Source organism: Anser anser (genome assembly GCF_964211835.1).
Source record: "Anser anser genome assembly, chromosome: 12".
NCBI classification, from domain to species: Eukaryota; Metazoa; Chordata; class Aves; order Anseriformes; family Anatidae; genus Anser; species Anser anser.
The window spans coordinates 6177892-6202664 of record NC_139733.1 but is presented as its reverse complement, the minus strand read 5'-3'; the positions used below and the strand labels follow the sequence as shown (position 1 = coordinate 6202664).

The 24773-nt window shown below is 37.0% G+C and overlaps 1 protein-coding gene across 8 annotated transcripts in view; it reads left to right on the top strand.

Moving 5' to 3' along the window:
- Positions 1-24773, top strand: part of ATG7 (autophagy related 7) — a 126026-nt gene that overhangs the window by 62431 nt on the left and 38822 nt on the right. The window contains exon 19 of one of the 8 annotated variants that reach the window (XR_014571750.1): positions 10728-10871. The exons of the other annotated variants lie outside the window; for them this stretch is intronic. The gene's annotated coding sequence lies outside the window, so the exon portion shown is untranslated. The remainder of the gene's footprint in view (positions 1-10727; positions 10872-24773) is intronic. 8 annotated transcript variants of the gene reach the window in all.

Here is a 24773-nt window from a genome sequence, read left to right as displayed (position 1 = left end):
ATATGGGTAATGTGATATTTATTCTGTTTATGATCACAAACACTTCGATTTTCAACAACTGCTCGACAACTTCAATGAATTAGGTTAGTAGTTACTGTGAAGCTGTTTACTGGTTTATATTTAAATTTATTTTGTTTTATATTTAAATATTTATTCTTTGTCTTTACAAAGGCCAAGACTTAAGATTAGGATCAAGTACTGTGTTGGTATTTCATTTGTTTTCTTCATTTACTGGGTGTTTGAGATGCCAGGTATGCTGCTTTCTGGATTCACAAGAAAATTGCCTTGCCTCAGTGTTTACACTTTTGCTTTTTCTTGAACCTATAAAGTTAATTTAGTAGTCTGAAACACAAGTTGATTTCCCATTCTTGTACAAACATGCATCTTCCAATAGTTGTATTCTCATTGAGCAATCAGAAATTGCAAGTACCTGTTTTTCCTGACTGTTAAGTACCAGGCATAATTCAGCAGTCACCCAGGGGAAATACTCTTTCAGCTCCTTTCCCCTCGTCAGCAACCTTCCTCACCTTTGGGACGGCTTCTGCCTAGAGTATTATTCTAATATTCATCTGTTGCTAAGTCCTGTTAGTTTATAAAATTGACAATTTAAAATCAAAAGTTACATTTTATACACTAATGTTGATCGAGAAAAGGCTTCCCCCCCTGCTCCTTTTTTCTTTCTGCCTTATCTTGCTTCTCCCAGTGTAAGACTTGTGTTTGATCTAATGTAACTTCATGGGTTCCTAAAGGAAAAGGCAGGCTATGCATATAACAACGTACTGCCTTAGATACAGAGCAACCTCTGTGTTTTCCTTTAAATGTTATGTTTGCATTGTCCAAAATAGCTGTGTCTGCCCTCACATATGGTCTAGGAGTGAGTTCCAACGTGAGTCAGTCCCTCTGTTTCTGGCTCATACATTTTCTGTCAGGCTTCTCTGTTCAGGCTGTCTATACTTTTTATTGCAGGTTTCTTTTTTTACTATTTTGTCTTTCTCTCCTAAATAATGATATCATTTCATCACAGTTCTGTGAAAAGAGTGAGGCACATGAAAAACCCGGACTGAATCTGTTGTATTGCAGTTAGGCAGTCTTTTTTTATTAAAACTGTTGTCAGTCTCTTAGGTTTTGTTCTTCTAAGAGCCCAAGCATGTTGTTTTTCTGAACAATTCGCATATATATATATGTTTTCACCCCCATGCATGCAGTCGGGCGGGAGGAGCCCCCCTGTTATGGCCCTTTCACGTGTTCAGCCCAGATCCCTGTACATTGTTACACGCTGAGCAGAATAGCCAAGTAAGTGAAATAACAGCGAGAAGTTTGACAGTGTTGTTCTCACCATTGACTTGAGCCTGTATTAAGTCTCGCTTTTATCTCTGGCACGTGAGTATCTCTTCACAGAAAAATACTGGAAGTTCTTGGAATTACAAAGATAGCGAGCTGCTAGCCAAATTTTCCCTGGCTAAGCAGTGACAAAAGCTGCCAGTTGATCCGAGTTTTATGTGCTGTTTTTTCTGACGAGAACTACTGTTCACTCTGAGATCATCAAAACTTTGTTCAGCGAGGATTCAACATTAGATTAGAATTGCTGTTTCCAGAGTTAGAATGTGAATTCGGTTATGGAACAGTGATCAGATCATAGCTAAAGTTGTTCTCCTTGAAATTTTGCAATTAAATTAAATTGAATCCCACTATATTAGTAATTTTAGCTGAATGTTCTAATCCAAAATGAAAATCAGATGTTCTTCATGGAAATAAGGAAGTCCAGACAATGGGTATTGTATTTAGGTTACAAGACTTGTGGTCTTTATTTTTTTTCAGTTTTCATTGTTTATGTTTCAGGCAAGTTTCTGCTCAGTTTAAGGAATAAAAACTATTAGTTTTAAAACTTTTTTTTTTTAATTTGTATCCAAAAATATTTCTCTTGAGTTGTATAAAAAATCAGGTCCTCTGGAAATTCATTGCCCTCATGAATGGAGTCCTGGTGAGTGAGGAATTTTTATGACTCCCTTAAAAAACAATTGCAAGCATTCCACAAATAAACAATACAATGATTTGGGGCGACGTTTTAATGTGTATTTTACATTAATTTGCTCTCCGATGTTTATTTCAGCATGGCATTTTGTAATGTTTAATTTAATTGTAATAAGAATTCTCTTAGTTGAGAGCAGAGCATTGGACCATGACTAAATGCTGTTCCATCAGCAGCTGCAGATACAGGACCAGGCATGGTATTGGTTCATGGATTTCCACAGGTTCTGGAAGAAGAGCCAGAATAGTTCAGTTACACAGGCCAGCTGTTCTCTTTCTACATTTTTATTTCATTATTTTGCAGTTGTTTTAGCTACTTAGATCTTTTTTTCCTCAATTAGTTTTCCTTCTGTATTTTTCATTAATAATAAATTTCACATGTGATTTTTTTTTTCTTGCTTCTTTTCTGGGTTAAAAGGGTTGCTGTATCTGATAGTTGGCCATAATAGTAGTAGTGTTGGTATTGGCTTTTGCAGCTCTCTGTGTAAGGTACTGCAAGTAGCGGTTCATATTTTACTGGCACAATTAACCAGTGCACCATTGGTGTGACAGCAACATGTCTTGGTGCAGTAGAAACCCTGATATTGTTGATAGTTGCAGAAAAGTTTAATTTTAAAAATTTGGGGGAAGGGGAAATTAACATCATTCGGTTGTTCATTGCCCAAGGGATAGCAGTCAGAGTCGCATGCCTATAAAAGTTCTCGCTGTTGCTTTTGGACAAGATTTGCTTTCTACTGCACAATCTGCAAACAATCCAAGAGATCCTGTTATCACCACAAGTACAATTTTAATTCAGATCATGTTCAGCTGCTGCAATATTTTTTCTGATTTTGATTTGTGTCAATAATGTTAAGCTATCCCCGAGTGAGCTCACAGGGGAAATTACAACACTTAGAAATGGAAAAATGTTATGCAGCCAGTATGAACCTGTTGCCTGGGGTTTCAGACAGACACTTCAGCCTTAGTTTCCACTCTTCTGTCAAACCTGTATGTCGTCATGTTCTCAGCTCCTTTAATCTGTTAAGTAGAATTGGGAACTGCAGAAAAGTTGCAGTGCTGTGCTGCCCGGGGTGTGCAAGCGGACCCTGTTCTGTAAGTGGGAACAGGAGATGAGTTAGCAGAGATAACTAAAGCCTTCTGTTGTATTTGCACATGAATAGCAGAAGTATAAAGAGTAACTGTGGAGATCAATACAGAGACTTAGGCTGATCTGATTTTACAGGTTCTTTTTCATTTAAGAGAGCCTGGCAGACTTTCAAAGGTTACTTCTGTCAGAAAATCATAAAATGAAAAAATACAAATCAAAGATACAGTGATCTCCTTCCAACTAAAACCACCTTAATTAAGCAAATGCAAAAAGTCACTCTGTCAAAAAGCAGATCGCTTTGCGGTTTTCCAGAGCAGCACAGGGATAGCATCAGCATGCAGAGGTGACAGATCACGGTCTGCTGGTGGATGTTCACAGGGCTCAGGAAGGGAGCAAGATGCTACGAAGCAGTGCTGCTCTGTAGACATTGGGATTTGCAGTGTCTCTGTTACATAGCTCCTCACAGGGGCGTCCTCACTGTTTGGACTGAATCAGTTTTCTTGGCTCATAACTATGACGAAGTGATTTATATCACGGTTCAGCACTGCCTTGGTCTCAGCAAAAACATCAAAGAAGTGAGTGTAAGCTCCAGAATAAGTAGTTGTACAAACTGGGTTCTCGTTTGGGTATTTTGAGTGGGTAAGAGTTGCTGGGTTTGTGTAACTTCAGGATTTATTGAATTCTCTCATTTCTGGTTCATTAACAAATATCCTAGAGGTTTTCTTTCAACAACATAAAAAGCCTTTGCAGAAGGTATGGATTTTTATTATAGAGGAGCTGAAAAATCTTCCATGTTTACTTCTGCGCTCTGGTGTTTGGATGTAACCAGTGGAAGCAGAAAGAAGGCCATTAAAAAACAATCTATTACTTCTATATTGCTGTATAAAAAGCAATATGTTTACTTCTTAGTTGCTGAAGGATAATTTTAGTTTTAGGGATTTAGAAATACTCTGCAGTTTCTGGATATGAATTCTCTTGATCCCGGATGATGCTGTCCGGCTCAGGAGGAAAGGCTCCCAGCAGCCGTACGGATGGCAGTCCCGTCCGCCCCATCCAGCGACACGTCTGCAGGGATGAACGGTCCCTTTATAGTGGGGTGTATGCAAAAGAGGAAATCTCGTGTCCTTTCTGCTGACTGGGACATGAATTGGGGAAAGCTAACGTTACTAAATAGTGTGTCAGCAGTTCCAGTGAATTAAGGGAGAGGAGACCAAATTGAAACTTGGATGTCATCAGTATTAATAATACAATATTGAAACTAGGTTTAAGCCTTTTCAAGTTGCTGTTGCGGCAGCTTTAGTTTACTCAGCTGTATCTTAAAAGTACGTGTATACTAATCTGAAATAATTTGTAATTCATTTTGCAAACTCCATTAAAATTTTGTTATGGAACTGCCTCAAATAAATGGCAGCGAATAAATGTCTTGCCATTAAAAAGGTTAGTGGAGAAAGTGAATTATCACAGAGGAAGCAACACGTTCATATTGTATTTTCCTCAGTGTTCTTTGCAATACAAAATGAACATGCAGCCTCTTATATAATTAGCAGTCGTTTACTGGGGGAATTTCAGTACTTTCATGTTGTACAAGCTTTTGATCAAAATTTGCCTACACTGCCTTGTTTAATTCTGGCCATCTGGATTAAAAGGTTCTCTTAATCTTAAATACAGATTATAACTCTTTCTTTTTGAGTGCACTGCCATAAAATTTTGGCAAGTTTCCAGCTTTCTTCATTAAAGCTTTCTTTATTATGGTTTTTCGGCCATTAAATGATTGCTATGCACAATGGGTACTTGATTATAATTTGCTGAAACTGGGAATCAGTTACAACAGTAATCCAGTTCTGTAATTAAAAGAGAGCATGTTCATACCTGCTAGGATCTTCTCAGAGCTACTATGGGAGAGGAGAAACCAAATAGTTGAAAGGCAACAATTTATGCTAACAAAACATTTAAGCTTTTTAATCTGACTGTATTTTGTGCTGTGTTGTGGAAGTGTGACTTTTTGCATAATAACTAATTTTGAACCAAAATCTGTGTTCAGGACAGGCAAAAAAGGACACTTTAATTTGTCATAAACCTTCTCACATCTTTTGTTTTTCTTTTGGGTTTGGAATAGAATGTGCATTTCTAGCAGAAAAGGAGCAATCAGGGATGATCCTTGAATCCAATCCAAGTTTTGTTTCTGCTTTTGTGTGGCTTTTGTCAGGGAGTTCAAACTCACTTTCAGTGTTTTTCCACCTGTAAAGATCTGAAAAAAAATGAGAAAATTACTAGCTTTAAAATGATTTTAAAAGCGAGTATTTCATAGATATGTGCATCATTTAATTTTGGTTGTTATGAAGTCAAAGGAAATGGTAACTTGCCTAAGCTGTGTAGTTGAACTCTTTTGGATGAGGAATATCATAAAATAGCCGACGGTATAGTTAAATCTGATTCTTGGTACATTACAGATAAAGAATATACATGATAAATAGAATCAATTTTAGAAAATATTTCTTTAGAACAGTATAACTGTGTAGCAGCTTTACATTACTTTTTCTCCCAAAGTTGTATGCCTTCTCTGCTTGTGCTCCATCTTCGAGATTCTTGTTAGAAAATCTGCACCTACAGAACTCTTCTAGAACCTGAATCTGTGCAAGTTTTTTGAGATGAAGCTGCTTAATGAAATAATTTCATTTAAAATTTTACAAGCATGAATTTGGCTGAAAACAATTTTATTCCACAGCTTACAACTGAAGAGATGCAAACACTGTATGTGCAACAAATTCCTCTCTTGAAATTAACTATTAGTCTGCAGTGAATCATACAGTATATCAGAACTTTGGTTTTTAATCTATTCTATCTCTTGATTTCTCAAATTAAGGAAATACAGTGCTCCTTATTGGCCAAAATAGATTGTGATTTAGGCTATGCACAATGCAAGATTGAATAAAAATTAATGAAAGATGAAGACTTTAAGTGTTCGTTCTACAGAGTCTACTCAGAATTGCTGGTGGCATAATTAGGAGTTTTCAGTGTTACTAAACAAGTGCGTAATATAGTCTTTGAGTTTCTCAAATGAAACTTTAATTAAAAAAAGAGTAATTCATATTTTTCTGAGTTTACTCAGTCTGGTGAACCGTAGTGTTCTGGTGAACATACGATTGAAATGTGTAAGTCTTTTAAGAATAATTAAATAACTTTGAAATTTAGAGTTACCTGAAAAATCCTTTTTCAAACAAATATTTTCATTCTCTTTTTATGACTTTTTTTGTTTAATAATTTTGTTGATTTTGGAAAAAGTAAAAGGCATTTCTTGTGAATCTAATCTTCTCAATGGCAAGCCCATGCAGTTCTTTTGCCAATAGTTTATTTCATATGTATTCAATCCAGTTTTCTTTTCACATACATGAAATAACAGTTTGGCATGTGGTAAACAAAATATATACAGAGAAGAAAAAAAAAAGATTTTTTTTAAATGAAAAGATTTGTTTTATGAAATAATCCTTTCATTGAAGTGAATAATTAAAGTTAAAATAAATAAGATCTTATAAGAGATTGCACAGTAATTATGTAACTTTTAAGAACCAAGAGTTCATGGTAATGAAGTATTTTCATTTTACTAGGTTTTTCTTGGAAAAGTACAATATCATGTGATGATATACCACAGTGTGTGAAAGTAGTTTGCTGGTACAAAATCCAAACATCACAAAGTAATTTCCAAAGACCAGATGTTTATCAGTTCCCTTTTAGGGAAGAGAACAGCAAGGTTCTTATTGAAAGTTTGTCTGCTGGAACTGCAGTGTGGCTCCACAGCAGGCTTCCATGCAGCGTGACTGAGCGCTCGTGTATGACCCACAACCGATGTCCTTTTGAAGAAAGAAAATTGCTTGTGTGGCTGCCTCATCAATAACCAGAACATTACCTTTTAGAAACGGGAGAAAAACTAGCTAGAGGTATTTCTGTGTTCAGTAAATATTTGGCATGGCTTTGGTTCAATATGGTTCATGCAAGGCTGCTTTAACTCTCGTAAATGGAGCCTGAATGCACCTTTGGTTTTTACAGTAATGGCGGCGAGGCCTCCTCCCTCTTCTTTCCCAACTCTGCATGCTTAGTGGGGTTTTTAAGGGGTGTTGGAGCTGAGGACAGACGTGTGAATTATTTTTTTCCAAGAAGAAAAGCACGTAGGCAATGTGGCCAGTTAGGTCTGTGCTGTGACCCAGGGTGCGTCACCTGTCTCATGTCTGCCTCCTTTTTGCTGCATGTCTGTTAGCCGAGTCCTGTTCTAGTTCAGCATTGCTCTGCGCGAGGCAGAGTGGGACTGTAGTCTGTCTAACACAAGACTTAGGATGCAACCAAGCTGACTAAAAGCCAATATCACAACCTTTTCTCAGTGCACATGCCCTAGAGTAACACCTTGTAAGAAAAGAAAGATCTTAGAGAATGACAAGGATGTTCCTTGCTGGGGAGAGTGTTCAAAGGCCTGTTGTAGAGGAAAGAAAAAAACAGACTCTGATTGGAACCTCAGCTAGTACAGCTCTGAAGAACACATCTACGTGAAACGTGGATTGCTCTGAGTTCACATTGTCAGTGCCCTTAGTGAGAGTGCTTTCCTTCGAGCATGTCCCATTTATATCAGGTAGGTGTTGATTCAGTTGCTGTAACATAGGCTGTCGTAGCATAGGTAGTGAACCTCCATTTCATAAAGCTTCCACATTCTTTTTCGTTTTAACTGATACATGACACAACCATGAGTAAAATGGAAAACAGCAATTCCTGAGGCAAGATGAAGAAAACATCAGAAACGAGTGAAATTGCAGTGTTATGTTGAATTTTTCCAAATACTTGTCATACATAACCGCTTCCACTTTATAGGGAGGTGACAAAGCTACGCGTCCTGAAAGCTGCACACACACCTGCACACAAAAATAAAAATAAAGTATTAATGCTTTTTCAAGCAATCCAGCTAGTCATCTCAGTCAAAATAAGTTTTTGTTGGTTTAAGTTCTTTCTTAATCGACTCTGGTTTATCCCTGAGTATCTGTTGTTATTAAGTTCTGTATCAGTTACTGATATTTATTGTTCACATGAGATGTAATTGAATGTTATAGAGACACTGAAAGGTAACTGTTATGTCCTAATACGCATTTGTTTAACCAGTTATAATATTTAATAATTTTTAATGCTTGAATTATACACAAATTTAGCTCACTTTTTTCATTTTTTGTTTCCTGTGTATAGATTATTGCTTACTAACTACTTATAGACAGTAAAGTAAACAAAAGAAATGGTTTAAATTGTGAAGTATGTTTTCTGCAAGATTTATTTTTTCATTTGAATTTGCCTTGCTTGGATGTCATGCTCTTATGATGTGCATTTATTCTGGTTGTTCTTCAGCATCCACTTTTATTTAAGTTTATTCAAACTTTTCTGCCTTTTGAAACTTCTTAGCATTTCTTCAGTAGATTATGATTTGAAGAATAAAATGTTTTCTTTGTCTTACCTAGTTACTAGTATGATTGACAAGCATAAATATAATCTTCACTGGGATATTGAGTTTTTATCTTTTTGTATCTCACTAGAATTTGACCCCACACTCTGAAAATTCATTTTTTTTCCTATTATATCGAATACAAACTGAATGAAATCAGAAGAAATGTCTCCAGAGTATTTGTTTGACACCCACACACATTCTCAGGTGGTGAATATTATAATAGGTCTGGGTATAATGTACTGTTCAGCAGCACCAGCATGATGTTTGCCACTGCTTTTGATGCAATTGTATTGCTCTTGCACTAATTTTCATTAAGGCTGCATCAGGACTTGCTGTGCCATGACTGTGTGGTGTTTTGCATTATAAATAATTTTAATCTAGCATGTACCCAAACTGCGTTCTTACTAATTAGTAGATGCATTATGGCATAATTGAAGGGCGATTTAAATTGGAAAAGTAGACTGCAATGTGCATCTCTTCATCCTGTTTGCTTGCTGTTTGTCTGATTTGTTGCTGTCATGCAGTGTTCCTTGATTCTGTGCTGTGGTTTCCTAGGATACCACGATGCTTCTGCAAAGCTTAAATCAACTATTCCTTCTTTTTAAACTATTTTAACTAGAGGGTATAGTTAAAGATATTTAATCATGTATTTGCCTGACTGCTTTCACAGGATAACTAAAACACAAATGTTAGTTTAGACATCTGATGTTAGCAGATTGTGTGATAATTAGGGGCGTTGAGAAGCTAGAAAGAAAGCAGAACCTATTATAAAAAAATAAAAGGAAGAAAAGACAAAGTGAATGCTGATTTTTATTTCCTCTACGATAGTTCTAGTTACAAAATAGAAAGCTTCTGAAATTGAAACAGCTTATACTTAGCTAGGCATGCAGTCGTTTTTGATTTCTTTCTGTAGTCCAACAGAAAGAGATGTATTTTTCCAGTGAGTTTAGTTACCATCTATTTCATCTTTGCACAGTTTTCTGTGCCTGATTACAAATGCATTTGTACTTGATTTGACATGGGTGCTTGTATTCTGACAATAATGTAACAAAATATCTATAGTGAATTAGACAATATTTTGTTTTATTTTAGTTCTGAAATATACACGTCAATCCATAAGTTTAGCAAAGAGCAGACTTTTTTTCCATACTAGCATTACAGGATCTTGCTGCTAATCAAATCGTGTTAAAGCCATTCCTATGCAAATATCATGTGTTTTTATGAGGGTGTTTTGCACAAAACTTTCTGCCATAAACTCACTTCTCTAACAACAGAGGGACTATGGCTGTCTGGAGAATGTTCATTCAAGCTTTGCTATTGAGATGCACTTATAGTAAAGTAAGGTTTCTAGGCATGGTCATTTATGATTGCAACTGTAATGCTAATTTATTCCTGTAGTTCTTTCCATAGTGCAGACAGGGTTTCTCCATTCCTGTTATTTGCAATTAGTTTAAGTATTTTTATTAACATTCAAACGCTTAAATTAGAATTTCACAGTATTTAGTGGTGTTCTTGTTTCATGTCACAAGTTCCAGTTAGTGCAGTTACTGTACAGTTGCTATGCCATTATAAGAGGTACAATTTTAATTAATAACTTTTTAAAAAAATACACATATTATCATTATTATATATATTATAAAATATATCTTTACGAAATACAGCTCCAGATGTTGTTCTGTTGAAATGGGAAGGGAATTAGAGTAGATTACATCTGAAGTATTTGTATGATGCTTGCAGTACTACTGTGTATTTTTGGAGATGAAGGATTGATTTAAGAAGTGAAGCCCATGGGGAATTTCTCAACATCTATCAGAATTTTCACATGCACTGCTCTTCTCTAAGATCTTAAACTCCTTGAAGTTATTCAATGCCAGTCAACATCTTCAGGTTATAAATTACTTTGTAATTAACATAATTGAATTTGAAAGAAGATCACATATTCCCTTCTTGAAAGCTGACTTATGTAGCAGACTTTTCCCAGGTAACCTCAGTAACTTTTCCTTGGGAAAATAAGAGAAATCCAAACTTAATAAACAGGAATGCAAGTTTTACAAAACCGAGTTCCTAATTGCATTGTCTTACCTTTGGCAGTTATCATATCTCAAATGTAACTGGTTTCATATGCTCCCTTCTGCACAGGTATAATAAATAAATTGTCCCTTCAGCAAATGGGACCTTGTACTGCCACTGCAGCTTTAGGCCACTGACTAATGCAGTTTCTTACGGGACTCTGACACATTCAGATGACTAGCAGGGAAAAGAAGAAGCTTAAGCAATGAAGATGTAGGTAATAAATTAGCTTTGTATTTATGTTTTGTTGTATTTTGTTGCTAAGGAAGGGATTTAAAAGGTCTGAATATAAAAGTTCTATTGGAAGTAGCCTAAATCTATTTTTTTCCTCAGTTCAGCAGTCAAATTTCATTCCAGTGTATTACAGTGCTCATCTTCAGATATTTGAACTATGGGATAAAAATAACACTAAGTGCAAATTTGGACAGTGGCTTTTGTATGCACTTAGCTCCTAAACTGTGCTAGTATTTAGGGCTGAGTCTGACATTTTTTGCTAGCTATTATTTGAAGGGAGCTTTTATTGTTAATACTTGAGCTGAACTCATTTGGCTTCATGTTTGTAGAGTGTTGTCTCATGATTTAAACAATGTACCGTGAGTCTTTGGAAATGTCAGGCAAATAAACTATACCTGAAAGAAGCAGGTTATCTTGCCCTCTGAGTCATTAGCTGATCCAAGAGGCTTAGCATTTTCTGGGTACTGATGGTGTTATTCATCAAATATTTGAGTAAAAGAAAAAAAGAGGAGGAGTTTGGCTTGAATTTCAGGTCTTTATGCCTTCACAAATGTCTTCCAGCTCTTCAAAACACAGTAGCCCTTGCTTGTCTTTGTTTCCCTGGGTGCATCATAAGAAAGCAATTTTAAAATATCAACCAAGTTAGGACATACAACTGGAAGGTAAACTTACTTGCAAGACTTGTAATTAAGTTATGAGAAATTGTCATAGATGTATCTGGCTAGCATTTCCAGAGAAGCAATGGTATTGAATAGGCATCCAAGCTAACGTGGAGCCAATGCCTCCCTCCGCCTCCACTTTCTTTTCCACAGATTGTTTGTAGGTGTGTGCTTCTAGACTGCCAGGATGTGAACAAGGCTGATTCTGTTTTGTTTTTGACTTTTTAGTTAATTTGCTAACTAACTAGGAATCAAAATTGTAGCTGAGGCAATATGGTCCTTCTGAAAGTGGTATAAAGAAAGATGGAATTCCTTGTTGGTGGGGTGGTTTCTGTTTTGCATCCAGACAGCTGTAGAGATACTCGCAATCCCTTGAGTTATGTAAGGTGTTCTCTAAAATCCAGCAAATTAGAATATAGTTGCATGTGCTCTATTATATGCAGTGTTTTGAAAACGAAGAAGGCAGTAAAATCTTTTTTGAAAAGTCCTAGTAACTGCTGGTTTTTGGAAGTATTTGTACCTTCATGCTATTTTTGGTTTAGTTGTCTTAAACAGAAAAATATTTATCAGTCATGCGATAGTTGTTGACTGTGTGCAAGGTTTCTTTTGGGGAATTTCCCTAATGAAATGTGTTGCATATTTTAAAATTTGGAGCAAAAACTCAAATACAATTTGGCTTTAAAGATACTGTTTTTCCTGTTTGCAGGAAAATAATCTTAAATTGAATGTGTGCCTTTCCTTATTTGGACTTGGTCTTAACTAAATAAAACAAGCTCTTAACTGTTTATTTTGACTGAATTTTTCCTTGTAGTCAAAAAAAAGTTATACCTGTCCATTGTTTCATTTACTATAGTGTTTATTATGGTATTGTTTATGGGGAAGTCACTTCTTTGAATAGGTATTGAAATCTGCTTTCCAATGAAGATCAAGGTTAACTTGCAAACAAGGGGCATGTTGTAAAACAGCTCTAATTACAAGCAGGATTCATTTGTATGAAGGTGAAGAAAAGTTCTGCTACTAATAACGTTTAACCATAAACATTTATAATTTTACAGAGCAATAGTTGACTGTAGTAGCCAGTTAATGAATATGGTGAAGCAACAAGATTTTTACATTAAAATAGCAATGCAAGCAGGAGAGGTCTTTATTCTAGAACCATTCTAGAAAAACTTCTCATAATATTTGGGGTAGTTTTTTGTTTGTTTGTTTTTTAAATAACCCCACAAAGCTAATTAGGGCACTGCACTTGCAACACAAAATTTGTCTTCCCAAGTATGCAATTCTGGCAAATGTGGGAAGGCAAAATGGTGAATTTAAGCAGTGGGACACCAAATCAATAATTTCTTACTGATAGTTTACACACAAAATATTTAATTGCACAGTAGTAGTCAATCTGACATATCTACTAAGGGTGTGAAATGTTACAGCTAACATCAGCCTTTAGCCTTGGTTCATTTCTTGACGTGTCAAAAGAAGTTTCAGAGCTTGCAGCTGGTTCCTTTCTGGTGGGAGTAATTCTTTAGAGAGTGAGGACAGTGACATTAGACAGAACAGGCTGAGGAGAAGGTTTAAAATGATGAGTTTCCTTTACAGTTGCTTGCAAACTATTTTTGCAGCACTCCAGTAAATGAGACCCCAAGAGAGAATCTTAGATTTCAGCAGACACCGATCGATTGCTCAGGAGACTTGAAGCTGTTTGGGACTGACGAGAGGAGAGCCAATTTTATCTGCTCTGGTACTTTGGCAGCTCTGCCTGCTGTAACGTCAGGCACTGCAGTGCTTCAGTAGCCATCCTCCTCCGCCTCTGCACGTTGTTCCTCATTTGGAAAAATAGGCCCTGACAAACAGCAGTTGACTGAAAGGCATTCTTACTGCTTTACTCGATCTCTTTTTCATGTTACTAGTTGTTAATATTGCTCTTAACTTTCAAATGTCTGCCTGAAAATAAAGATTGATGAGCAGCTCCTTGAACAGCAGCACGTCTGTGAGGTGAGGAGAGCTAGCCACGCGTTGAGTTGTGCTGATGGAAGTGTAGCCAGCAGGGCGAGGAGGTGAGGCCTCATCTGGAGCGCTGGGCTTGGGTTTAGGCTCCCCAGTACAACACAGAGGCTGATGGCCACCAAAGCAACTCAAGTGTAGGAGCATGTGGCATAGGAGATGTTGAGACAAGCCAGTTGTTCAGCCTTGTGAAGAGGAAGGTGAGGGGGAAATCCTCCTGCCCGCTCAAGCACCTGAGGGGAGTGTATGGAGAAAACAGATGGCTTGTTCCTGGAAGCACACAGTGACAGGACAGCTGCAGCATGGGAAATTCTGATTTCTTGTGAGGAAAAAGGTGGTTGTTTTTCGTCTGTTTGTTATCATGAGGGTGGTTAAATACTGGACCATGGATGAGGTTGAGACTTTGGAGATGTTCAGAATTGGACTGAGCAAAGCCTGAGCAGCTTGGTTTAGTTGTCCGTGCTTGGTGTGTGTGGGGGTTACAGTAAAGTTGTTCCCAAACCCGATTTGTTCTATAAATCTAAGCAAAAGGATGATAATTCTTAGAGAAGAGCATACAAGCGTTGTAGTTCATGCATAAATCTATCACCGGGCTTAGTTCTTGTTTTTCAATAAGCCTGCACTTCTGAAAGTTTTGATCACTCAAAACGTTTAAGCCACATTTAAATCTCATAACTAGCTTTCCTGTTTAGTACTTAATTATAATAGGAATTTTAATGTGTTTGGCTATGCTTTTGAGTTAGCAAAAATAAAAGTAGTCCTTGATTGTATTGCTTAATGAAATTTCTTACTACCATCTTTATAGAAATCATTTGAACACTGATTTTAATTTGTGGATTATTCACACTTGATGGCATGAAAGAGTGAATGGTTTTGCTGCAGTAGGAACAAGAGAGAGAATTTTGCACATAACTAACCATGCTCAGAAACTTTCCAACTCGTTGGTTTTAAATATAGGACATGCTATTAGATCACAAGTATTATCATCCACAGCGACTGTTCGTGAATACTGCTTCCAAAATTGTGGAGTATGTTGATACAGACGCAAGAAAAAAAGGCTACTTTTTGTTAGACTTCAGTTTGGTACTTATTAAGGCTTTCTCTGGTGTGAGACTACTATTTTCCCTGTAGGGAAGCTTCTGTTTCTGTTTTGTCAAGACAAACAGCTTTGGGAAAAAAATGCTGTTCCAAATTAAAAAAAATAAATCCTACTAGACAGTGTTGTTCCCATCTCTGTCCTTCTTTCTGAAGAAGTAATTTATGCTCACAATTCTAGTGGTTTCTTCTGCTAGGAAGTGACCAAGATTTTTTTATAATTCTTGCATTTACTCATTAATATAGAATGTTATGTATCAGGTTGGGGCCTACGTTCGGGCGTGGTAGGACTGCCCAGTGCCTAAATCTCTGGGAGCAGAGCTGACCATAACCTTTCTGGTCATGCTTGTCAGCAATTTTTTTGTAAGTTAATATCAAGTGTAAACCTCTTTTCCTTAAAAGTAACTGTGATAGGCAGTACTTGGATTTAGACAGCTTCTTTGCTTGTTGCCACTTTCTGTACTTGACATAATGAAGCTCGTAACTCTGTTGAACATGTCTAAACTATGTTGAAACTGTGGGTAGTAATAAACATACAAAACCAGTTTTGAAAAGCTGAAAATCTTATCATGAAGCCAAAGAAAGTTTTGCTATTGACTTACATAACGAGCAATAAGGAGCAAGCAAGCCTTCCTTGTTAAGTTTGAAACCTGACTCATCTTCATATTTGTCAGATAAACTAAGGAGAGTATCTCGACCGAGTGGCAGCAATTTTGGTGTAGTCTGTAATTGCGTAATTTCACCAGCTCCACTGTGATCTGCATAACTAGTTTTTCGTACAAGCCATTTTCAAGAGAAGTCATATACTTCAAAACAAATATTAAGGTGTTGAGAAGCTTGTAAAAACTTCATAATTTAATGTCTACAGCTAGGTAAAAGCTTTAGCAATTTATATTAGACACTCCTGGCTATTTTGTGACAGTGGGCTGTGTGTTCTAATACACCTTTTTAGAGCAGATTTCAGTTGGTACACTTTTGAGTTAACAGTGGTAGTTGGTGGCAATTTATTATCTAAGTGGTTAATGTACAACATTATTTTCTTCAGTAAGAAGTAATGCAGTGTTGAACAATTTAAATATATGAATGCTTTGGGAACCTTTTTGTGTTTCCCTTTCTCAGTCTCACAAGATGAATAAATGAAAATTGATTCTATCTAAGCCTGCTGGAAATAGAATAAAGATTGGATTACTTTTTCTAGATAACCTGGGAGAGTGGATTAAAGATGTAATTGGAAGTAAACCACACAAGACTTGTTTAAGTCATTGTTCTTCTAATTGTATACAAAACAGTAACAAAAAAAGCACGTGTAATATGTGTTAACAAATATTTTTTTTTGTGTCTAAAATGGCTTTGAGTTTATTTGTAGGACTTGTATTTGATATTCAGTTTGTGTATGTAAATGCAGTATGTACGCATATGCTAATTTCAGTACTGTAGCTTTTACTTTAACCAAGTAAAATGGTGGAAGAGTTTTAACTTTCTGAACTCATGTTCAGAATGTTTTCACACTATAGTATTGTGCATTCTTGCAATACATAAATCTTAAAAGCAGTGTAAAAATCAATTAGATATATTTTTTGTGGTCTTGCTTAACCTAGCAATGGATGCACTATTTTGTAGAAACAATTATAATTGACTTCAGCTACTTCTAACTATTTGCCTCAGGCTACGAAATTAAGTTTTCCATTCTCTGAATAGTAACCCTGACAAGAAGTCCCTCTGTTTCCTGTTCTTAATTCTTGCCTGACTCTGTGGATTGAACTGGGTGACTTAACTTTAAAATGAGGTGGTGTGTGTTCCTTCCCAGTCATAAGACATATCGCTCTATTCCAGGAAACACCACCCACTATTGTTTCCAAGACTTTGCAGATCTTATGTACATTAGGTAATTTAATTGTGATACGGTAATTAAGACCAGAAGTTCTTTTGCTCCCCACAAATCTGTATTATGTTTTTAATATTATATATTTAAACAATTAAAGCATTCATATATTTTGCATAATTAGAAATAGACACAAATATATTTAAAAGCTGTACAGAAATTTTAACATAACTATATTGTTGATACGTCAGCATAGAATACTTGGTTGTTCTTGCTGTGTGACTGGCTGTTAACACTAAGTGTTCTTAAATGGAATAAGCACAAAGTTGTTATTTCGTTAGCAATTTCTATCTCTTATTAACACAGCCATCTCTGCAGCATTTCAGAATATTGACTATTATTCACTGATTTCTTCCTAGCCATCAACTTAGAGATGGTAAGTCATCTCTTTTTCAGAGCAGTTTACACGTCCGACAACTTTTTTAATTTTCCATTTTAAGGCAAAGCCTCATTTGGGTCATCTCTCAAAGAAAAAGCCTTGCCATAATGGAACGGAAATGTTCAGGTTATTTTAATACTAAGAGTAGAGAATATGTGCTGACCTTTGTGCTTGTGACAGAGACAGCAAGATGTGGAAGTGGGTATTTGTAGAGTGCTTTCAGCATTCAAAAGACTTGAAATTCTAGAGAATCCATGCATATCCAGCAAGATATAATCCAGCAAGATATAAATAAGATTACAAGGAATTCAGAACTTATATTAGTCTTTTGAAAACATGTTCAAACAAGACTACTAGGAACTGTAAAGTGATTGCACTACGTATCTGCGTTCAATTGATCTCTTGGACCTGTACACTTTGCAAATGCGTGTAATTGGGTGTATAAGAGAAATATTTGATGCCTTTTCTCTTCTTCCTGGAAGCCTTCAGATATCATTACACCTCAACTTCTAACTCTGTTATTCTAAAAAAAAAAAACTGAAAATAGCAAATTATTATAATGTGTTGTGTACTGCAAATATAAGAACGTGGTGATGACAAGCCACAGTGGAAAAAAGTCTTTTTTTCCACTTCAGTTAGTACTTTTAGAAAGTAGTAATAATAATAATACTCTCAACAATTTTGGGGTGTCCTTGTTTCTCACTGAAGCAACAATTAATTTTTGTAAAATAAGTATTATAGCTTATCTGAAATTGAAAAAGGATTCTTTTCTAAAGGGAAAACCTTGGTAAGTTCATGACCTTTTTCCGACAGTAGGATTAAGACCTTGAAGTGCCAGATTTATCAAAGATATTACTCCATTAGTGAAGATGAGGAAAAAAATGTGAATAGTATTCCAGGACTGCTAAGTTTTTACAAGCTTCTGATTCAAACACTTGCATTAACAAGCATATTGTATAATGAAATCTGTAGAACATGTTGCAGCGGTATATCACCTCCGCCAAGAAACATCATGGTGCATTTCAACTGAAGAGACATGCTGAATACTGAGATGAGTCTGAAAATAAATGTTTTGATTGGCTGTGTCTTAAAAATGTGTTTTAATTGATTTTATTAAGACGGGCATTTTTCCAAAGCTGCTGTACAAACGCTTTCGGATCTGATCATTCGTCATTTAAATAAACGCCAAAATTCCAGTTGACTTCAAAGAAAGCAGAATTAAGATCTTAGTCACTAAAAGACACATTCTGATTTTATCTTATAAACAGAAGAGTCATGTGTGATAGTTTGTTTGAAAGACAGAAACAAGTACCTGAAGGGAAGTGGTGACTGAGTGAGTCTTCTTCATTTGAATTAACACCAAAGGTGTACATTAGCTTGCTCTCAGAAGACAGCCTCATGTTAAAGATGTCTCTCACGGGACATGAAGTTAGGCCATCAAATACCAGAAGTTTGCTCTTAACAAGCAGACTTCCTTTGGTGCTCCAATTGTCCAGATTATTCATTGCTCCTAGGTTTTAAAATTGCACTGATTCTCTCGTAAGTGTGTTACATGGAACAAACTCTCTTACGTTTGTTATATGGAACAAACTTTGTTTTGCTTTGGAACAAATTTAAGATTTTTTTTTTTCTTCAAAGGTAGGTCAGTTTCCTAAGTCATTTCCTAGTGCAAGTTCACTAGCTAGTGATGATATGGCTGTGGCAGTGTAAGGAATAAACTCCGAAAAGTTTGTAGAGAAGGTAATATTTTTGTCAGACATACTGATGTAATTGGAAAAGCAAGAGTATCTTTTGATATTCAACCTTTACATGCAAAGGAAAAGCTGCAAAATTACAGCTGTCTGAAGCTGAAGCATTTGCTCTGAGACTGATTGAGTAGTAGAGTTTCTCCTTTGCTTCACTGTCATAATTTCCCTTTATTTATTTATTTGTTGCTTTGGAACATTTTTTAGATTTTTTTTAAAGGGAGGTCAATGCCCTATGTCATTTTGTAGTGCAAATTCATAAACAGTTGCATTGGCCACCACTGAAAGTCTGATAATCCGCAGTTGTAGGCAAGAGGGAGCAAGCAGAGAGCTTGTTAGGCTGGCTCCTCTGCCAAAGCTCACATCTCACCAAGTTTACTGCCAGGCTCTAAATTGGTTGGATTTATCAGATGATTGGAGAGAATTAAGTGGTCAGGACTAAACGAGGAATGTGAGCTCAGAGATGGTTTGATTTTATGGAAAGAGATGGGTGATTTTATAACAGCTGTTTTGTTGTTGATAACTGGGTGCTTATTTCCAGATAGTTTGGGATGCTCTTCATTGGAATATTGGCTGTAAAACATTTTCTGGAACTTTTCTGGTAAAGAAAACGTGTCTACATGTAGCCCTTTGTTAACTTCCTCAATCTAGATTCTCTGCATCTCCTATCCCTTCCCATGTCTCACTTTCGTCTCTGCATCAATAATGGCAGCTATTTCCCCAATTCTGCAGTATTCCAAGCCATGTACCAGTTGTTTGTTTTTCAGTCGCACTGATTTAAAATATAATTATTTTTCCTTCTTCATATTACTGTTCATGACTCAGTTAATATATGGTATCTGTAAGAAGGAATTCAGTTAGGAATTATGGCTTGAAGAGGAAATTGCAGGTAGCTGACACTTTTTGGTTGATGCTCAAAATGCTCTGAATGTAGAAATGTGTCTGTAAATAGGCCGGAGTATTTGGTTTGCAGGAAGGTGGGTGGCCAAGAGGAACACCGATGACAACAGCGAAGCTTTATAAGGCACTCTGGTTCCATCCGGAGGGAATACACAGGCCTTAGACTACAGCAGGAGCTCAAGGAACAACTTTCTGGTTAGCTTCAAACGGGCCTTAGTGAATCACGACATCCCAACAGCAGCCCTGGGCTGCTGCTGTACCGTAGTCATTTAATAGCAAAGAGTACTGAAGAAGAATAGTTACAAGTAATGCCAATTTTATGGATTTTACTTTCTGATGACAGTTATGTGTAGTTATTTGATGGCTAGATGCAGCGCAGAGGACGGGAGCAGGCCAGTGTCTTTTGAAGACAGTCCAGCATTTGCGGTAACGTAACTGGAACCAGTGGGAAGTTCGATGTTACGAGGTACTAATGAAGGCTGCTCTCACAGTTGGCTACTGTGTCTCAGCTAACAGATGGTAAAGTCTTACTGTGACGAGTGAGAGTTGGGATGTAGAAATGGTTTCTGGATTTTGTTTTTTATTTTTTCAGAAACCTTGGCATGGTTATGTGAAAGCTGTTTGCATAACAGAAGTTAGCTCCAGTAACCACCTTTTGTTGTTACAAGATGTGTAGGAGAAGGCCTAATGTTAGTAAAGATAGGTAAGACAGACTCAAAACCCCATGGTAGACAAGGTTGTTTTTTTTTTTTTTCATTTCAAAGTCAGGCTATACAGGTGTTTGTGGAGAGAAGAATGTCCTTTGCATCCCAAAACCCAGATTACAGGTAAGAGTTTCTGCTCGTTGATGACTGGCTTCTTTCTAGTTAAACAAAAAAAGAAATGTTTCTCTTTGAGCCAGAGAACGGAATTTCATTCAGCTGTGAAGACAGCTGATTTGCCTTGGGGCAGAATGTGTGAAGAAACAGATGTCCAAAAAAGGAGAAGCACGAGGGAATAGAATAATTGAAACTGCCAAATAAGAGTTTATAAATAAAGCATGTGAAAGCTTACTGTACATAAAGTAAAATCGAATCTAAGATTACTGCGTGCTATCCACTACTTTAATGGACTCTTCAAACTAACATTGTTTTTGTGTTCATAGTCTTGGTTCAGGCTTTACAATGTGGCAGAAAATGTCATTTTCAATAAATGTTTGCACATCGCGTAAAAGTAACGTTTAAAATCTTAAACTGAGCGTTACCTGGATTCCTCTTGAAGATATGTTGCCTGTATTCCTTAGAGCATGTTCTGATCTGTTCATAAAAAATTAACGACAGCAGGAGTGAAAACATTGAAAAATTAAAGCTGACATAGTAGTGTTATGAACTGACGTTGAATTTTGCAAACTCCTGAAACACTCTCTCTACAGATCTTGTAACGTCTTCTATTATAAATGTAAAGCTCATAGAATAATTCTTCAGGATTAGATAAGTTACTGTTTGAACTTTCGATTCTGGCTTTTGGTGAATATTTACATGCGTCTCGGTGATGATTTTAAATATTATGTTTGAAAAGTCTTATTTAGCGTAGTGCAGCTATCTGACATGCTGGGATAAGCCACTACAGCCTGTTGGGGTCGTAGGGAACGAATCTGTCCCTAATTCAAATTTGTGTGTTGGGGAAAAAAAACGCTGTTCTACTGCTGGAGCTGAGCACTTGTTCGCTGTAACTTTGCAGAAGAACATCTCATTACAGTAGGTCAGCATAAAGAACAGGATTTTGGTTTCGTCTCAAGAAATTCCCTTAGTTTCTTTGTGGCTTATTCATTTTCACTGTTTCTGAAGAGAGAAAATGTTCCTATTAAAAAAGCATGAATGTATATCAAAGGCATAAAATTGTTTCCAGTGGCATTTCTTCATCTTTATGTTGTAAGAATAATTTTAATTAATTTGATTTGTAATTACGGCCAGAGCAGCAATTCGGAGTCTAGCTGACATAGAGAAGGTAAAAAAATACAATGGGATAAGTCCAGGCTTCCATTGGAGAGAAAAATTCTGTTCCTGCTTGCCTGGTGTTAACTGCAGAGCCTTACGGAGCCTTCCCCATGGCCCCCCAGTCCTGCTTCCTCCCCCCACCCCATAGCCATAAGCGCTTTGTTGTGTTGACACTGGCAATCGAACTGTCTTGCTCTGAGTATGAAAGAACTACTTTTATCATTTCTAATATGCAGCCTAGGGCCAAAACAGACAAAGCAATTTTAAAGGACTGGGTTCAGAAGGAGGCTGGAATTCCCATTGTACAGCCCTTGGGAATATGAGTTCAGTAACCAACTCTGAAGCAGTTATTTGTCATAACGACAACTGCTGGGCTGCCCATACTTGGTCAGCTGCCTTCCACACTGTTGGATGGTAACGAGCTCCTTGCCATCCTTCCTTATAAACAAATAATAATAATTATAATAATAAACGATTTGTTATGATTGGAGCTGTCAGGAGATACCTATATTGTTTAATCTGGATTATAAATTCAACGATCATTTTATTTCATATTACTTAAAGAAGTTGGACTAGATCATTGTTTCAGCAATTCAAGAGAATTAACTAATTCTTCTGGTAAAAATAATGTCAGGACTGAAGCCTACTATGTATCAGGGAGCATCTTTGCATCTGTTCCTGTCCAGGGTATTCTATTTTTTAGTATATGGTGCTGTCCCTTCAGACCATGCCCACTTTGTCCAGTGTTTGTGTTTTGTCTTCAGGAATTTTTTATTCTGGTACCTCTTTGTTGTTCATATTCACAGGCCCTGTGAGTTTTTTGATGTGCACCCATCTGTGCATCTTGTGATCTAACTTTGTTTGTCTTAAAAAATCATTTTATTTTGTGAGTCTTTTGAGCTGCTGTCACCACTGCTGTCAGCTGACACCTTTCTTTTGCTGTAAAAGGCTCCCAGTCTGCACTGGTATTAGAGCCCTAGTTAATGCCATTTTAATCTCCGTTTCTATGAAGCACTTCTGATAAATATCCTTAAAGTCATTTTTTTATAGAGCCATCAGCAGTAATCTTTGTTATTAACCTTGATATATTTATCGTTAAATCTCATCACTTGATTTTATCAGTTTAGGGGCTGCCCTTTCTTGATATGCACGTACCTTACTTGTTTGGTACGGATTACAAACCAGGGCGACAACCCCACCTTCTCAAAGCAATAAAGATTGCCTTTTTTAATTTAAGCGTGTCATACAGTATAAGCCAAGGAACATAACTATGTCACCACTACTACGTTGTCCTGCTCATCTGATATTCCGTTAGTCCAGTTCACAAGCATGAAGAATGCAGTAGTTCTCCCATTCCCCATTGTCTTTTAATAAAGCTTGACTTGCTATGTAGTTTTCCATAAGTTTTTATGGTACTTATAATCTTTGTGCATGAACTTTAATAGCTGGAACAACTTGGAACTTGTTCTGCATTTTGAATAATTTGTTGCTTTGTGATTTCTTGTTAACAGCAATTCCATCATAATTTTTAAAAATTTCCTCTTAAAACAAATAATGTGATGTGCTTGCCCAGCTTTGTGCTTGGTTTCCGTATGAATTTCATTTTTCTTCTGTATGGGAAAAATACTGGTCTAGAGATAAATCCCTTTTTGATTGTCTGCCCTAGATAAAGCAAAGAACAAGTGTTCCTAAGCTATTGTCATTGATCTTATCATTGCCCAGATTAGAACTGGACTGCAGCTTGGAGACATCAATGGAGATATATCAGTTCTGTTATCGAACCTGATTTTTTTTTTCCTTTTGAAAACCAATTCCTATTCAGTTATTTAATCAGCCATGAAGCAGATCAGCCTAGACATAGTTTTCTGTTCTCTAGGCTTGGAATTTAAAATATGCTTAGACCATTTATTAAATTAATTTGTATTTATTGCTTCATATTTTGTTTAAAATGCATAAAAAATACCTTAAGCTGCCACCCGATATGGTGGTTTTCTTTTCTCCCCTGCAAGGCTGCAGATTCCCCAGAGTGCAAAATGGAGCTGCAGGGAAGAGTCTGCATTTCCATACATAAAGCACTTCCATGTCACATTTCCTCATGGCAGCTGGCCCTTCTCTGAACACAACAGAATGAGCCTGCCTGTTGGCTCTGGGAGCTCTGCCACCCTAGATGAGACAGAGAGATCCAAACGCAGTAAGCTGTGCGCTCTGTTTTGTGTATGGGTTTGTATCATCTTTTTGCTGGTTGTCTGGACCTTAATGAGTTCCAGTCTTGTGGGGCAAGATTGACCCACGTGGAAAAGGTCACTGTGAAGCTGCTCTCCACAGAGCTGGCACTTCACATACCAGTTCATAATCAGTGCATTCGTGCCATCTTAAAACTCCTTTCCTTCCCCTATTGAAATATAGGTAGAAGAGGGAGTATGTGCTGATGACTGTGGTGCCACTGCCAAAGCAGAACATTTGGCTGTTTGCAGAGCACAACACTGCACTTGTTCCTCGCACAGGTGATTTACGTGAGCTCCACCTCGGTGCTGTTTCCAAATATCTCTTTGTGTCATGCTCTGTGTTGTGTAGGTGAATGGCTTTCGGCTGTTTTGGAACACGGATAAAAAACTTGCTGGAGGATCTTTGAGAGAATCCTGTGTTACCCGCCCCGTCCTTTCTAAATGAAGGAGCCAATTTGAATTCATCTCCCAGTTTCAGCTGCTGCCTGTTTGCCACGCTGTGGTTCGCTGTGAGCTTTAAATATATTGTTGCTATCCTCAGCGGGCACTGAAACTTTGAATGTGCTTGTTTTGAAATTTCACTGAGGCATACTTAGACTCTTACAAAATCCCTCGCAGACGTTAGTGTAAGTGTGTTGGCACTGCATGTCTACTAGGGCTCCGAGATTGTTTCTTTGATTGCTCATTTGTGAGCTTCTATTAAAAGATGACTTGTCTGTCAGCCAGGTGTATGGCCAACCTGGGTAATGGTGTCTGTGTGTGGGGTGCTCTGGCTGGAAGAAAGAGGCTTAAAAACAAGCTCGGAGAACTGATTGACCTATGTGGAAACAGCCTGCACAGATGTGTTGTAATATCCTTCCCACTTCAGCAGACATGACTAAACAGACTTTGTCTGCTCTGAACAATTAAGATGTTTGCCAGTGTGTGCAGGGCCCCGTGCATGTTCCAGCTTGTTCCTGACTGGTGGAGGAGTTTTTCAATTTGTGCAAAAACATTTTGGCTCTTTGTGTTCTCTTCATTTT